This window comes from Vombatus ursinus, unplaced genomic scaffold (assembly GCF_900497805.2).
Source record: "Vombatus ursinus unplaced genomic scaffold, bare-nosed wombat genome assembly UNPS02014804.1, whole genome shotgun sequence".
NCBI classification, from domain to species: Eukaryota; Metazoa; Chordata; class Mammalia; order Diprotodontia; family Vombatidae; genus Vombatus; species Vombatus ursinus.
The window spans coordinates 459,146-473,169 of record NW_020954582.1 but is presented as its reverse complement, the minus strand read 5'-3'; the positions used below and the strand labels follow the sequence as shown (position 1 = coordinate 473,169).

The window sequence follows — 14,024 nt, the reverse complement described above, 5'->3', positions numbered from 1 at the left end:
GGAAGGGGGCGGGGCGGGCGGGGAGGAATCAGGGGCCAGGGGTGGAGTCGGGGTGGGGGGTGGGGGGGTGCGGCGCGGCAGTTCTCGCGAGACCTGTAGATGACGCCGGGGGTGGGGTGGGGGGAATGGCGCTCGGGTCCCGCCTCCGTCGCCTTTCGTTGCTGCTGGCGGCAGGGCGCCCGCCCCCTCCGGCAAGCAGGCTTGGTAAGGTGCGGCGGGGCGACCGCGCTCGGTGTCTGGTAGGGAGAGGAGGGTGGGCGGCTGGCCGGGGGAGGGGCCGCGGTGCGGAGCGCGGGCTGGTGACGGAGCTCAGCGACTCGTTGAGGACTGGGGTGCGGAGAGTGAGGCGGCCATTGGGAGGGCGGGGATACGGGCGGTGACGTCAGCACGCCAGCGACGCAACAGTCCCAGAAGACGTCGGGACGTCGGGGCGGCCGCGGGCGGGGCAGGCGCGCGCTGCCCCGGGGCTTCCTCTGGCGGCGGGGCGGAAGCGAGAGGCGGGCGCCCCGGAGAAATGCCCCGCCGAACGCGGCCCGGGGGCTGCGGGGAACCTCCGAGAGCCGGCCTAGCTGAGGGAGCCCAGCATGGTGGTCGGGAGAGGGAAACGTCCGTGACCGAGGAGGGGGGCTCCCGCAAGGTGGGGTGAGTTGGGGGGACACGCCCTCGAGGACTGCCCTCCCCACGCCCCAGGCCTGAGTCGCCCCCATTCCGCTCGTTCCTCCCTTCGGTTGTTGGGGGACGCCCCTGTTCTGTCCAAAGCCCGGGGTGGGGGAAGAGCAAGGATGAGACAGCCCCCTCCTCTGGGGGCCCGACAGTGAGGGGGGAAGGTAAGATCGCCCCCTCCCCTGGGAAACAAGACAGTGGGGGGGGGGAAATAAGATCACCCCCTCCCCGGGGGAACACGGGGGGGGGGGGGGGGAGGGTAAGCTCACCTCATCCCCGGGGAAACAAGGGGGGGGGGGGGGGAAGATCGCCCCCTCCCCTGGGGAGAGAGATGATTAGATAAAACAGCCCCTGCTGTGGGGGAGGGGGGTCCAGAGAGGTCTTGGAGATTGGGATTAGAGGAAATCTGGCATCTTCTCTGTCATTTAGCCAGAGACTTAATCCGTGGGTTTCCTGGCTTCTCTCTTCCCCCTCTTCTGCCAGTTGTCCCCAAAGTGACTGATGACCTCTTAGTCCCAGGCCTCACTTCTCTCTGGGTTTTTGTGATAAAGCTCTCCTGGTCTTTTGTCCAAGTTGTGCCTTATCTCCAGTGTCCCCCAGAGCTCGGTCCAGCGTCCCCCATTCTCTTCTTGCTCTGTACTGTTTCACTGTGTGATCTCCTTGGTTACCTCTCCCACCCATTTGCTCTCTACCTCCCTTCTTGCATTAAATTGTTCTTCCCACAGACATTCTATAGTCTCTTGTCTCCCTTATTGTTGTGGAGCTTCTTACCCCCCCCCCCCATAGCCTTCACTCTCACCCCTCCTATCAACTCCTTGTCAGGTCCTGCCAGTTTTCTCTTGGTTTCACTCCTCTGACAGGGCCCTCATCACCTCCTGCCTAGACTGTTAGAAGAGCCCTTTCTAGTCCATCCTCCACTCAGCTGCCCCCCTCCCATCTGAATGCTCCAGTGGCCTCCCCCCAAGATCGACCCCTCTGATGTTCCAAGGCCTTCTTCCTTAGACTGTCCTAGACGACACTCCTTAGTGTGCTCTGGACACTCCACTGGGCTGGGGGCATTTTCACTCACTGTCTCTCATGCCAGGGCTTCTCTCCTTCCTTATCTCTGTCTCCTGGCTTCTCTGAATTTCTTCAAAGTCTTACCTTCTGCAAAAAGCCTTTCCTGATCCACCTTCGTACTAATGCCTTCTTCCTGCTGATTAGGCCGTGGTCTTGTATCTGTCCTGTTTGTATGTAGTTTGCATGATGTCTTCCCCTGTTTATGTGAGCTCCTTGAGTGCAGGCACTGGCTTTTGCCTTTCTTTATCTCCCTCCCTAACCTTGCATACAGTAGGCATTTAATACAAGTTTTTTGAATCGATTTGACTACTGCTTCCCTTGGGGTTCTGGGAAGAACCCTAGTGGGTTGGGGCATCTAGCACTCTAGTTGCATTTAATGTGTTCCTCATTGTTGATCAGCCAGTAAAGCTGTAAGTGTCTGGAAGGGTAGAGCAAGAACAGTAAGTCCACAACATTTGCCTCAGCTTAGGGGAGCCTGTACATCCATACCAAGGTCCTTGGGGATGGTGGGCTCAAATTTAAAGTAATAATGAGAATGGCACACACGCTGAGAAAACATGTGTGACTGTTTCAATCCTTCTGATAACTTGGCCCTAGAAGCCCTTTTCTTACTTCGTAGAGACCTCATGAGGTTCTCATCGGTAGCTAATGTTTATACAGCACTTACTATATATCAGGCACTATGCTAAGCTCTTTACAATTATAGTCTCATTTGATTCTCACAACCACCCTTTTTTACACTTGAGGAAACTGGAGCATATGGGTTAAGTGATTTGCCATGAGGCCCAGTGTCTGAGGCTGGATTTGAAATTTGGTTTTCCTGATTCCAAGCCCAGTGCTCTGTCCCCTGAGCCACCTCACTGCCCATAGCTCTCTGCTGGGCTTGGTGAATCAGTGCTTTTCTAGAGGTCACAGTCAGCATTTCTCTTCTTTTGAGGGAGGGGCCAAGATCCCTGAAACTGCTGCTTTCCTTGAGGGCCATCTTGTCGTTGGCCACGACTTTTATATCAAACTCACTGACTCAGGTTGCTGGTGGGACCTCTCTGATAGACCCAACTCACTGATGATCTCCAAACTCTCCTCTCAGGATATTCATTCGCTTTTGACAGATCTGGAAAGGATAAATCCAAAAGAAGCCAGGGCATCATGTGCACTTACTTCTGACTGCCTCTTTGGAGCCATGATTGCTGCAGTCCACAACCTCTCTACCACCCACTGGATTGATCAGCTGCCCATCTGAGCAAGTTCTAAGGAATGAAGCTGGACTGGCTATTTCTCTCTTTAGATTATGATAAAAATGTAAGAAAAGTTTTCTAACAATGATATCGCTCCAAAATCAGGTGGCCTTGTTAATAAGGCAGGGAGTTTCTCCTTGTCAGGGGAGAACTTCGTGTTGAGGATTTTTTGGGTCGGGTTTGGGATTGGAGTCGATGGCATCTGAGGGCCCTCTGAGATTTCGAGAGGTTGGAAGAGAAGAGGAGTGAGCACGTTCCTTGGTTGGTAACCGTCGGTCCACATTTCCTGAAGCCGAAGTGCTTTCCAGAAAGAAGAGCTGTATGGCTCAGGAGATGGGAAAGTTGGGGTGAAAGAGGTTCTGGAACCTCTTTAAGTACATTTGTGGGAACATAAAAGTGGAGCTAGGTTATAAAAGCTTGGAGTGCCTTTTCAGGCAAAGTTGTGGGGAACCCTTTTTGATGAGCAGTGGGGAGGAAGGCTAATTAGCAACAACTGCAGTAGCGGGAGAAATGCTCAGGGTCCTGGCGGTGGGAAGAGAAGATAGCACCTTGCAGAGATGTGTTGGGGAATACCTAGAGAGGAATCCTGCATGGGTGGTGCAGGAAGGAGGAGGAGGAGACAGTGAGCTCAGGTTTGGATAGGTTGACTAGGACACCTATGTCCAGTGGTCTTTGGGAAAGGCTTGGGAGTGGATCCACTTGCAGAAGAAGAGAAGAGCTCCGAGAATAGAAGCCTGCAGACTGCCTAGGGTAGGAGGCATTGGCAGGGTGAGCCGGCAAGGTCACGTGTCATCCGGCACTTCCAGGACTGAGCACAGCTTAGCTTTGGGGTTCAGCAGCAGGGAAGATTGGTTTTAGTACAGTGGTGGTGACCGTTGCAGGAGGAGACGTGAATACAGTGGACTTTTGTGAGGTAGCTTTCTGCTGCAGGGGATAGAGTGCTCTACCTGGTCAGGAACATCTGAGTTCAAATCTTGCTTCAGACTAGCTGTGGTTGGCAATTTATTTAACTTCTGGCTGAAAAAATACTCTGTATCATTCATTGAGAAATGCAGAATAACAGTCCTGAGGTTCCATCTCATACCATCAGACTGGCAAAGATGATAGAAAAGGGAAATGAAGATTGTAGGAGGCACTGTGGGAGGACATGACCATTTTGTATGGCGGTGTGGAAATACGTTAAATAGATCATTATTAGGTCTATACCCCAAAGAAGTCAAGGAAAGAGGGCAAAGACCCACAGTACAAAAACATAGCAGTTTCTTGTTGTAGCAAATAGCTTTGAGCTGGGGCACCTGTCACTTGGGGAATAGAATATTGTTGCAGTGTGAGAAATGGTCAAAGGGATGGTTTGAGAGAAACCTAGGAAGGCTCATAGGAATTGATAGAGAGTGAAAGGAGCAGAACCTGGAAAACATTTTATGCAATAACGATACCGTTGAACAGAAAAGACTATTTTGAAAATCTTAATTTGGTGACCCTGACATTACTGATGTTACTAATTGTTTAGTTGTATCTGTAGGATTCCCTGAATAAATCATCACATCATCTCCATGTGTTAATTTTGTTTCCTGTTTGATTATGAGGCAGATAAATCACTCAGTGGATCAGGTGCTGGACCTGGAGTCAGGAAGACCAGAGTTCAGATCTTACCTCCGATGCATACTAACTGTTTGACTCTAGACATCTAACCCCTGCTTTAGTTTCTTCATCTGTAAATGCAGATGATAACAGTATCTGCCTCCTAGGGTTGTTGTGAGGGTAAAATAAAACGAGATTATATTTATATTTCTATTTCTAAAGCACTATGCAAACCTTCAAGTGTTAATACAAATACAAACCAATGTTGTTATTTCCTCCAGTTATTTTTCTTATTTTGTTGATGGTAGTCAGCATTTCTAGAACTATATTAAATAATTGCTGGAGAAGCCTCTAGGGTAAGGGGTGGAGAACTGCGGCTTCCAGGAGAACACGTGGCCTTCTAGGTCCTCAGGTGTGGCCTTTTGACTGAGTCCACGTTTTACGAACCGATCCTTTTACTGCTCTAGGGTTTTTCTGTTACAGATAATGTTAACTCTTGTTTTTATATTGAGCTGTGTAGTTTGCCGTATTAAGTAAAAGTCCATTTATTCCTGGTTTTTTGACATGAGTGTTTTATTTTGCCGAAAGTTCTTTTTATGTATTGGTATTTTAGTTTTTGATTTTTTTTTTTGTGATCAGTAACCTGTTTATAATATTCATGATGTTGAGCCAACCTTGTATGCTTGATAGAAGACGTAAAGCTTTTCATAACAAACCCTTTTCAGGAGCAGGGAGAGTGGACCACCACTACGTTTGGGCTCTTCACATCATGGTTCAAGAGGAGCTTCTTGAGCAAGCAGAAATGGCACTGAATAATTAAGAAAACCAAGTTGAGAAAAGAAGCTGGACTACGCTAAGTATATATGGGAAGGTCTGACCTGGTGCAGACGATGTGGTGAGAGAGTTAGGAAGTCAATGTTCACGATGTCTGATGGAGGGGAGATGCCACAACGTGACTTGGGCCTTCGAAGCAGAAACAAGGTGATTTATTGACCAGTGTGTCCGTTTTCACAATACTCCAAATGATCTACTTATGTAAGATGCTCGTTATCACAAGGGAACACACAAACTTGCAAACACAGTTGACCGAAGGATGTAGAGAATACGAGATCCCAGTGTGCTGCTTGGTTAAGCTCCCCTGCCCTACATGTGTCAATCACGCAAAGTCCTCAGAAAAAGCAGGTGTCAGCCAGGTCCTGGAGGAGCTCCAGCACAGGAATCTCTGTTCCACAAAGCTTCCCTCCATAGGAGCTCCATTTGTATCAAGCCCTGTAATACGCTGCAGAGCCTTTGGATAATGTTTGGCCCAACCACCTGCAATGAGGAAAAAAAATCCAAGCACCTCAAGAGTAACTGTTCTCTAGACCAAAGGAGGCAGTTAGTTAGAGGCAGGGACTGAAAAGGAACAATTGAATGAATCAGATCAGAGGAAGCTGGTCTGCATTGCCTTTGGGAATTTGGGCAACATTCTTATAATAATCTCAAACTCCTTCCTGCCGAACACATACCTGTCTTAACACCAGTAACCTCTTGTGATTGGTGGCTGTGGGGAGCCTGGAGCATCACAATTCTCCAAACAATCAGAAATGAGTAGCACCCAGAGGGCAGTAGGGGCACATGACAGACATGAAAAGGCTGCAGTACATGTCAGATAAGCATTTAGGAAGGAGAAACTTCATAAAGGATGCCACCAAAGGGATATGTGAACAGAAAAAAAATTACGGACCAGCACATAGTTGTTCATCCTTCATTTTCAAAGAGGATCAATGACATCACGATGTTGGGGTAAAATAGCAGGTGATGGGTGATAGTCTTGACTCGTGGTTGAATTGGATTTAAGAGAGGCAAAGTTGGCACACTCCCTTCAGGATAATTGACGGCCAGCCCTCCCTGCTCTGAAAAACCGTAGAGGGAAGTTTTGGGTTTCTTACCAAGTTGAGGTTTAAGATTTATTTTCACTGATTACAAATCTGTTGCAGTTATTCCCCAACATGTAATTCATATTGTATTTCTTAACATGGAGTATTCAAGAGACAATAACCTGTCTCCTCAGAATTGCTGGATTAGGTAACTATAGGAATTTAAATTTGTCCCACCTTGAATAGCGCAGTATTGTAAGGAGAGTTGTAAGGAGATGGAAGACCATGACTTCTGGTCCATAATGTTGATTTATTCCGAGTCTGTGCACGTCTTTTAAACACATCCTCACTTTTTCTGTCAGAACAATCAATAAGCTCCTGTTCGGGCCAGGACTGTGTTTCTTGATGAGGATACGAATATCAAAGTGAGACATCTCGCTTCAAGGAGCTTACAGTCTGTAGGGGACACAACATACTTACAGATAAGTAAATAAGTATGAAATAAATACATAGGGACGGGACAGGGCTCTCCTGGACTTACTATCTCATCCCACAAATCCATTCAGTTGCCAGGTCTTGGCATCTTTATCTTAGCAACATCTCTTCACTCACAGAGCTGCCTCCTTAGTTCAGGCCCCCCCTTGCCTGGACTCTTCTCATCACTCCTGTCCATTCTACACATTATCTCTAATTTGCCTTGATGGATGTAATAACTTCCTTTTAAGCACCATAATCCAACCAAATGGCCCTTTTCTCAGAGCTTAAGCTGACCTTTGAAGGAAGCTGGGAGTGCATTCCAGTTATGGAGGAGACAGTCTTTGAAAAGCCAAGTAAACTGGCAGTGGATAGCATAAAGGCCACTTTGGCTAAATCGTTTTGGGGCGGAGCATAATGTGTAATAAATCTGGAAAGGTAGACTGGAGGTGATTTATTATGAATTATCATACATGTAATATATAACTATGTAATATACATTAAATACCAAATAGAGGTATTTGATCCAAAAAGCAACAGACACCAGAGCCTTATTTTGACAGGATAGAGAGGTGGATGTGACGTGATCAGACTTGGATGGATTAGAGAGGGGAGACTTGATAAGGGCCTGAACTAGGGAAGGGATAGTTATCACAAAGGAGAGGAAGAGATGGATGGATGTGAGAAATGTGAAGATAGAATTGACAGAGTATAGAAATATTGGAGGAGAGTATGGAATCGGTTTTTGCCCTGAGGTTGAAAACTTGGCACTGGCAGTTTGGTAGTACCCTTGACAGAAATAGGAAAAAGGAGGGGGAAGATAAGAAGCTCTACTTTGGGCTAGCTGAGTTTGAAATCCCCAAGGAACACCTGGTTTGAGATGATCACTGGGCCCCAGAGGAATATTGTATTTGGGAGTTCTGATGATAGTGTTGCTGCCATGGAAGCTGATGACGTCACTGTGCCGGTCAGAGAACTGACCAGAAAACTCAGAGAAGTGCCAAGAAAGATGAGAAGTGAGAAGAGGCCTTTTAGTTTGGTGAGTGAGAAACTGTCAGCATTTTGGAAGAGAACAATTTCAGTTAGAAACCAGATTGCTTTGAGGTGTTGAGAAATCAGTGAATGGGAGAGAGGAAATTGTGGCAACAAGTAAACAGAACCTGTTTTTTCTTTTTTCTGACAGAAGAAGAATATTGCCAATTCTTACAATTGAACCTTGCTACAATATTAGTTGTGGAGTAGATGTTAGTATAATGTTGGTAAATCTTGAACTCCATATAAGGCGATGAAGACTGAGGAAATCCAACCCAGTTAAATACGTGAAACACCTCTGGGCAGATCACTCTAAAAGCATCCTTTCCAGCCATGTGTGAGATTGGACTTCCTCACCTCCATTGCAGCACGCTATCCATTGTACCACCCGGCTCCTTTCAGGTTCAGTGTGTAAGCCTATGGATTCTTGAAAGGTATACACAACAGTGGTTCTAACCTCCTCTCCCAAGGCATAACCAGTTTTCATTGATATTTGATCTAAAGGTAGGATGTCTGTTAAAATGTGGTCATATTGATTTGGCTGTGATTGAAGGAAAAGTTAGTAATGATTATATTCAGATGTGTTTAGGGTAAAGAAATAAATAGCAATTGAGTGGAAGTAGGCAGTTTCACTCAAAGGTAGAGAGTGTCCATCCATTCAAGGGTTGTTCTATTCAAAAGTATCCACTTATCCTAGGTGCTTAATGATTTTTATTTTAATAAAATAATTAAATTATAGTGACTAACTAATATGACAGTCAAATGAGATAATGTACGTAAAGTGCTTTGCTAGTCTTAAGGCCATATGGTCTATTATGGTCTTTAAGGTTTGTGAAAGACTGTGCATATGTAGTGCCCCTTCTGGGCTTATACCTGTGCAGGCACTTGCACTTACAGGTTGAGTTCCCCAGGGGGAGGCTAATACTACTCTCATTGCTCTAGGGGTAATCCGTGAAGGACTATTGTTTTATTTTATTTGGGGGGGGAGGGCCTAGGCAATGGGGTTAAGTGACTTGCCTAGGGTCACACAGCTATTAAGTACCAAGTGTCAGAGGTCAGATTTGAACTCAGGTCCTCCTGAAACCAGGGCCGTGCTCTATCCACTGTGCCACCTAGCTGCCCCAGGACTATTGTTTTAGTATGTAACTCTGGAGTCCCTGTGTACTCTGGGAAGGCATACAAAGAATAGTTGGTTGGTTCAAAGTATGTCTCCTCACAAACTGGTGCATGCCACTCTCTTCTTGCTCGCACAAGGTCCCAGGGAAGACTGGGTTCAGAGTACAAAGGTAAGGAAGCACCAATACAGAGAACAGCTGAGCTAGAGGGCTGGCTTGCAACTCTTGGGACCAGAAAACCCTTTTTTCTTTTCCTGGCATCTTTATGAAATTCTCCTTCAGTATAGCACCTGCTGGGTTCCCTGCCCCTCCTGAGTGTGTAGCTAGCACTTCATGGAGGCTCCTGCTACCTAAAGCCATCTTCTCTCAGGGGCCTCTCATCCCACTACTCTGGTTGCCATTTGGCTCTTCCTCTCTCTGGACCTTTGGATCTCCTAAACTCATGAGGTTGGTTGCCTGAACACTTTCATCTTGGAACTCTCACTCAACTAAGATCAGAAAAGAGTAAGTAGACAGAATGAGGCAGCCGTGTGTGAGCCCAGCTGCTGTGCCATGGCCAGGTAGGAAGCACGACAGGGTTAGGTCAGAGTTGTTGTGTCTCATTCAAAACCACAAAGGAAAAACCAGGGAGAAAGGACAGCTGATTCCTATTGTACGCCCACTCACTTTTGCCTCAGCAACCCCCAAGTCACAAGCCGGCTCTGCAGCCAGTGAGAAGATTTCTCAGTCATATGTGGGCAGAAACCTGCTCCTCAGTTTCCCCTTGCTGGCCTGGACAGAGATAACCAGACCGAGAGGGCATGGGCATGTGCTGGTGGCTGGCTCCAGAAGCTGCTTGGTTCTCACAGCCAGCTTACTGGTGACTTGCCCATCATCTCAACGAGAGGAAATCCTGGTTTGGCTGCCGTTTGACGTACAACCTTGGGTTTGGTACCTCACCGCTCTGGGATTCTATTTCTCCGTCTGCCTAAGCAGGAACTAGGTGATCTTGAAGGCACTTGCTAGCATTGACTTTGTCATGTGACTTGTGTGAATACACCTGTCTTCAGTTTGTGCTGTACTCATTTGGCCTGGATGCTGCTGCACTTTATAAACTTGCTGAATTGTTTTTCTTCGTATGTTTAAGTTCTATTTCATGAGAGCAGAGATTACCTTTTTCACTCTAATACAGCCTGTGGAAGAGTTAATCAACACGTATCGAATGGCTTTTTGGTGAGGTGGAGAAAGAAAAAAAGTAAGTTGTATTTCCTTGTGAATAAGACACAGGTTAGGGACTATCTGATCGCTGAACACTCAAGGAGAACTGTGATCTCACGGATTTGAACATGCGCTCCACCGGTTAAGATTCCACCTGTGTTCTTGCCTGCCTGCACATCCATGAAGTTCTCAGGGCCGGCCTGGCTGAAACGTATCATGGAATAATTGAATGTTTGGGTTTTTATTTTCAGTTCCATATTTTCTCTCCCTCTAGCCTCTCTTTCACCCATTGAGAAGGCAAGAATTATGATACCCATTATACGTATGGAGTCATATGTAACATTTTCACATTAGCCATGTTCAAAAAATAAAAAAAGAAATTAAAAAAGGAAAAAAATATGTTTAAATATGAACTCTGAAGTTCACCAGTTCTTTCTCTGAAGGTGAATAGCATTTTCTGTCCTGAGCCCTTTGGTGTTCTGGTGAATCATTGTATTGATCAGAGTTCACGCCTAACTCTTTCACAGTTGATTGTTTTTACAGTATTGTTGTTACTGTGTAGGTTGTTCTGCTTCTGCTTGCATCACGTTGTATAAGTTCACATAGATCTTCCCAGGTTTCTCTGAAACCATCCCCTTCATCATTTCTTACAGCAAAATCGTATCCATCACGTTGATATACCATGACTAGTTCAGCAGTTCCCCAATTGATGGGCGTCCCTTCAGCCTCCGTGAATAGTTGAGTATCAAAGCCTCTAGTGGTGCTGTGAGTGTCCTTTATTCTAATCCTTGGTTTTCTGTATGAACAGCTGAATCCCAGAGAAGTTGATGGCTTATCTAGAGCTAAGCAGCCAGCTAGTCATTGAGCCAAAATGAAAATGCAGTTTTTCTGACCCCCTCTTCTGTATTCTGTCTATGATGTCACTGAATTGGTTGCATCAAATAGTGGTACGTACTAAATGAAGGTGTGCTGTTATTCTCAGTTTGTTCTTCTGTTTCTTAGGGTTATAGTGGGGGAGAATTTAACCAAAGGTTATTTATAGTGACTCAGAACCATATGTTGATTTTTCAGTTAAGAATCATTAATAATTCTTGTAAAAATCTTATTTTTATCCTAAATCTTCCTTTAGAAAAGGATTATTAGATTAATCTTTTCTTCTTTCCTATAAAAACAAACAGATAATAGACCTGAGAATATATAAAATTACATTCGAATAAGCTTTTTTTCCCCCTGAAATAGGACTCTTCTCTGTTTTGACATGTCTCTTTATATTTATAGTAGTGATCTCTTTGGAATTTGCCTCCTGGTTTCACTTGCTCTTGTCTGTCACTTCATTGAATCCTATTCTAACTTCATTTTTTTTATACATTTGGAGGAGTTATTAAAGGATAATAAGGAAAAATATTTGTATTTTTTAATATTTTGCTTGAAATTTTATTTTTAGATAAAATAAACATTTGAAACACCCATATCATAGATCTTAGTGATCATTTGTCCAGTCCTCTTAATCTTACCAGAATCTTATTAATAATATAAGTTTAGCAAATAATTATTTTAAAATACAGTATAGAACTGAATTCTTTTGAGTACCTCCTGTATATGAGATACTGTGCTAAGTGGTACAGGAAGGCATATAAAATAATTAAGAAATATTCCCTCCTTTTGAGGGACTGACAGCTTAATGTAGGGGGGGAGACCAATAAGTAAGCAAATAAAAGTAAAAACAATGGAACGTCCCAAGATAATAAAGTACAATGGAGGGTAAGTGTTGGGGTATTGCACACTAGCTATGAAGCATGGGGCAAAACTTTGACAGGCTAGAGGTAGCATTTCAGGCAGAGAGAACAGTTTGGACCCTGGTGTGGAAACAGGAGTGTAGGGGGCATGGTCAAAGAAAAGTGAGCAATCTCATTGACTTGAAATATGAGGAAGAAGAAGTATGACTTCGAGGTATAATGTGAATTGTCTCAAGGTAAAGCCCTTGTTATCCTGGAGAAATCTCGCTTTTGGATTCTTAATAGCTTTGTTACCATGACTGTTTAGCCAAGGGGTGGATAGCCAGTAGGACCTAAAAGGTCTTTTAAGCCAAAGCAGCTCTCTATCCCAAGGAAAGTATAAACTAGTAAAACTTATTACCAAGGCTTCATCTTTTCCGTGATTCTAAGAAACGCTGCATTTTATCCCAAGCTGATAGTGTTGGTTGTTAGGAAAGGTTTTTGTTGTGTTGAGTTGTTATTCAGTTGTATCCAACTCTCTTGTGACCTCATTTGGGGTTTTCTTGGCAAAGATGCTGGAGTGGTTTGTCCTCTCCTTCTCCAGCTCATTTTACAGATGAGGAAACTGAGGCAAACAGTGATGTGGCTTGCCCAGAGTCACACAACTAGTGTCTGAGGCTGAATTTGAACTCAGGTGCTTACTCCAGGGCCAGAGCTCTGTCCACTGTACCCCCTGGCTGCCTGATGTTCAGAAAGGACTGTATTCTTACTAACAATTAATGGCCTTTTGAAATTCTCCTCTTAACATTAGCTGTGTGACCATGGATAGGTCACTTAGCTTTTCTCAGCTTCAATTTCCTCATCTGTAAAATGGAGATAAGAATAGTAAATAAATAGCTCACAGGGTTGCTGTGATTTATGCCGAGTGCTTTGGTGATGAGATATGGTGATAAAATGGAGTAAAAGTTTTTATCTCAATTTCCATATCACTAAAAGCGAGTGATTTTCTCCTTAAATTGTATTTAGGAGGCGTGAACAGCAGACGCATTCCAGAAATATGTTGATCCGTAGCAGCACCACTGGGATCAGTTGCACAGTCTCCCAAGGGATAGTCCTGGGTCGTGACTTACAGTTCTGACCCTGCCATTCATTGACCACTGCCTCAATTTCTTTGATCCTCCACTTCCTACTCTGGTTTCTGAGCCGTAAAGTTGTATAAATGTAGACGTTTGTTATTATTTGTATCGACATCCTGCCATTCGCTAAAGTGGTTTATTACTTCATAGTCATCCACTTCCCTTCTTCAGACCTTCCGGTAATTGTGGTTTTGTTAGAATGGACACTCTCTTGGTGCAGATTGCAGCCCATCTCTGAAACTAAGCAGATAGTCTTTGAGAAATGCCTTGACTGAAAAATTAAGTACTTAGCCAAGTCACATTTATGTAGTGCCTACCGTGTGACAGATGCTGTTAAGTGCTTTACAAATATTATCTCCTTCAATCTTCATAACCTCCCTTGGAGGTAGATGCTATTATTATCCCCATTTCATGAGGCAGACAGGAGAAATGACTTACCCAGGGTCATTCACCTACTAAGTGTCTGAGGCCAGATTCCAACTCAGGTGTTCCTGGCTCCAAGTACAGAGCTGTATCTACTGTGCCACAGCTGTTAAGAGACATTGTGAATTTAGCTAGTGTGGTACATGGGCAGCAAACATACCACGCTCATTTCAAAAGTCTTTGCAGCTTGGTGGCACCTCAGGCACGGCCTCTGAGCACCTGGAAGTCATCTGGCATTATTGATAAAGCATTGCAATAAGACTTTAGGTAGCCCTAACCTTAAATGCCTCCGACTCTAACCCCCACCTCCCTCATTTTAAATGTCTTCTCTTCTCAACTAGGTTACAAGCCCTTAAGGACTTCCCTTATACTGTGTGTGGATGTTTCCCACTACTTTTCACGTAGGCCTTAAAATGTGCCATAATATGGATGAGAGATTGTTAGACATATTTCCAGATAATCAGACCCTAAAATATAACATTATTCTGAAATCCAACTTCCCAAATATCCTGCTAATTTATTTATGTGTTTAAAA

At 45.0% G+C, this 14,024-nt stretch overlaps 1 protein-coding gene across 18 annotated transcripts in view; it reads left to right on the top strand.

The window, feature by feature from the left end:
• The first annotated feature begins 118 nt into the window (after nt 1-118).
• DNAJB4 (DnaJ heat shock protein family (Hsp40) member B4) overlaps nt 119-14,024 on the top strand; it is a 39,271-nt gene continuing 25,365 nt past the window's right edge. For 5 of the 18 annotated variants that reach the window (XM_027874087.1, XM_027874075.1, XM_027874086.1 and 2 more), the window contains exons 1-2: nt 489-642; nt 2,832-3,021. The gene's annotated coding sequence lies outside the window, so the exon portion shown is untranslated. The other 13 variants (XR_003570184.1, XM_027874085.1, XM_027874076.1 and 10 more) reach the window with 13 other exon arrangements.